The sequence below is a fragment of the Physella acuta genome, unplaced genomic scaffold, assembly GCF_028476545.2.
Source record: "Physella acuta isolate Inbredline_101_S28 unplaced genomic scaffold, ASM2847654v3 ptg002678l, whole genome shotgun sequence".
NCBI lineage: Eukaryota > Metazoa > Mollusca > Gastropoda > Physidae > Physella > Physella acuta.
Genome location: NW_026734119.1, coordinates 75 through 3,496, shown reverse-complemented (window position 1 = coordinate 3,496; position 3,422 = coordinate 75). Strand labels below are relative to the sequence as shown.

General features: G+C 32.6%; 1 non-coding gene across 1 annotated transcript; it reads right to left on the bottom strand.

Annotated features, from left to right (window-relative positions):
* Nucleotides 1-444: 444 nt before the first annotated feature.
* Nucleotides 445-563, bottom strand: LOC131933918 (5S ribosomal RNA). The gene has a single exon (XR_009385320.1). It is a non-coding gene; the product is annotated as a 5S ribosomal RNA (ribosomal RNA).
* Nucleotides 564-3,422: the final 2,859 nt, after the last annotated feature.

Sequence of the window (3,422 nt, the reverse complement as noted above, 5' to 3'; positions counted from 1 at the left end):
GAAACGTCAAGGTCGCACCCTGTACGGCTTCGGCGGTTAAACTCAACCCAGGACCACCCATTTGTTCTACCCATCCGGCCCTTATTAGGGCCACCCATACGTTTCCGAATTAGCTCGAGTGGTTGTAACCCCTACACGAATGTTTTCCATACCTACCCCTTATTTAACTTACTGAGTTACTTCTAATTATTAGGTTGTAGCCTACTTAGTTTATTTATTTAATTTGGGCAGAGTGGTCATCTTTCCTTTGTTGGTTTTTAAGGGGTTTGTTTCCATGGGTGGGTAGGATCGAGGTAGCCTACCGTGAAGGCACAAAAGAAACAAACAAAAAATATTTCGATATTACAAAAGTGTTCACAGGTATGTGGTGAACTTAGGAAAGAGTGCAGGTGGTAAGAATAGGTGTCCAGTGGGGCAAAAAATAAAAGACAAAAGATGAAAAAAAGTCTACAACACGTGGTGTTCCCAAGCGGTCACCCATCTAAGTACTAACCACGCCCGACGTTGCTTGACTGCGGTGATCGGACGAGAACCGGTATTTTCAACGTGGTATGGCCGTAGACATCTGTGTGAGAAAATTGGGGCTTATAAATATACTCAAACGAAATCAGCAGTTATTCGTCCTTTTCTGGCTACAATAATGATTTCACTGCTTTCCTCATATTATTTCAATAATAAAAAAACGCCCTAAATCTCCACAAAAGCGAAACATTGTTTTAATATCGAATACTATGTGCCTTTTTTTTCCCTCTACAGCCATTGGTCGCTATTTTTAACCTGAGGCGGTAACCACCGGTAGACTTCCCTGAGCTACTAATTTTCGAGCATCGCGCGTTGTAAAATACAAAATAAATACATTTTCCCCCATTTTCCTTGACTAAAATCAGAAAACCAGGTGCCCCCTGCATCCGACCTGTCCTTTAACTATCGCTTTCATGTGAAATGATCTATCGGAAAGGCGATACTTTAACTTTTTTGGGTCTCCCGCTCACTCACTCCTTCCGAAACATTCTGCACGAATTCATTCAATTTTAATCCAACTCATCACATAGATCTAGATCTAGCCGCCTACAAGTCTACTAATTTAATGTTTGAGAAATAGTTCAATGCTTTTCATTTTATTAATTATTCTTTTAACCTTTTCCCACGACAACTGGCACATTTATTTTCAGTCTATTAATATTCTGGCTTCATTTTAAAACACGCAACTAGGCGACGATCTAGAATTCTAGATCTAACGCTCTAGCTTAACTAAAATAATATAAACAGGAGGGTAGATCTATTCAAAATACTGTTTCAAAAATTACAATAATAATTTCACGGTGAAAAAAAAAAGGCAGGCGATCCATGGTTAATTAAATGCTAATTAAGGATGTTGCTTAAAAGGTTAGGTTGGCCTGGGACGCCAGTATTTCTCTAGAGTCTAGATCTAGAATTTCTAGATTCTGTAGGAATGAGTAGCCTAGGTATTAATAATTAAATGCATTAGTAATTATTAGTAAATAACATAAGATTTAGTTCAGTAAAAAACTAATAGATCTAGATTTTAGGTCCAATGTTGGCTATCAGACTTGATGCTTGATTGTAATGATTATTAGGTTTGAGCAATTAATTTTTTAAACATTTTTTTTTAATTATTAGTATTAGTGATAAGTCATCATTAGTGGGAGTAAATTTACTTCTTTCCAGTCTGGTTCTGGGTTTCCTTGTAGCCTATATAATCTAGATCTAGTTGGTGATAATATTAATAAATATTGTTTCCCATTTTAAATACTCAGGCGGTTTGTTTGAAAGTCTGACCGCAGCTCCATATTCATTGACTGTCGAAGCAGCGCATAAAAATGAATTAGCTTATATCCAGGGCTGGCCTGGTCCTGCCTGTTATTGTGACTGAATTGTCCTACAGACAAGACCTGAAGAAGCCCTCGTTAAGTAATAAGTGTACAGCTTGCTTTTAGCCTGGCGCGGGGATCTTTCACCGGCCACTTTAACATTCTGCGACAGGGCAGGCCTTTACTTTAAGCTTTAATCTTAGCTGGTTCCGCTTTAACACAGGGTATTCTTTTGTCTTTAAGTATACCGCTTTCTTTCATCAGCCTGGAACCCTGTGTCTGCTACCGGTATCTCATCCGGCAGGGCAAAACAATTTCCAGTTTTTTAAATTAAGCTGATGTCATTTTTAATACCAATGATTAGGATTTTGGCACAATGCTTATTTTTCTATATACACAAGATGAATTTCACATCATTTTCTGATTTCAGTTTAAGTTTGAAAGCATGTAAAATGTCAATTTGTCCTGCTATGTGATTTTTCTTCATTTATTTTTTGCTAGCCCATGGCATCACATTATGAAGACTCTACTAATATCTTTAGGCTGGGGCCAGTACCTTAACCGACTGTCGTCAAATGAAAAAACTGACAGAAGAGCGCAATTTAATACACACAACAGATATATATGTATCCGAACAAACAAATAAATATATTTGAACATATATACATACCTTTATATACGCACACTGATATATACATATATTTACATAATAAATACATTATATATGAATATATCTATATATATAACTTATTTATTTATACATATATATATATATATATATACTTATATATATATATATATATATATATATATATATATAATATATATATATATGTATTATGAATATATATATTAATTCTTATATAATATATATTTGTAAATATAAATTATATATATGTGTGTATATATATATCCTTCTGTTTGCTGGGGTAGAAGAAAAAAACTTATAATTATAATATTCTGAAGGATATTATTTTACTTGAGCGTCTTTCGTCTACACTCAAATATATATATTTGAATATACATTCAAATATATATTCAATGAATATACATTTAGACACACATGTAAATATATATATATATATATACACAAAACATGCATATATATACATACGTATATATAGACATATATACAATATTCGTCTATGTATATATATTCAATATTTTTACATTATAAATAAATATATATATAAAAATATATATATATATATATATATATATATATTTAAAAAAATATATACATATATGAAATACTTTTTACACATATTTATTTATGCTTCTATAATATATGGAAGGATATTAATTTACTCAAGCGTCTGCCTTGGGTGTTTATATAAAAAGAGAAGGGTTGAACTAATGAGAGGAATAAAAAAAATCTTTATATTCAATCTAATTTATTTATATTGTATATGTTATAGACTGGCATACATTTTTTTCTCTCTGGTTTATGTGAAAGGAGCTTGCAGGGATTCAAATTATTATTTTTTGCATTGAAATTCATTCTTTATTAATCACAGCTATGTTGCAGGCATATAAATACTTCCCTTTGGGCTCAAGTTGCTTTGAAAGAATCCTTGTCAGTATAGAACT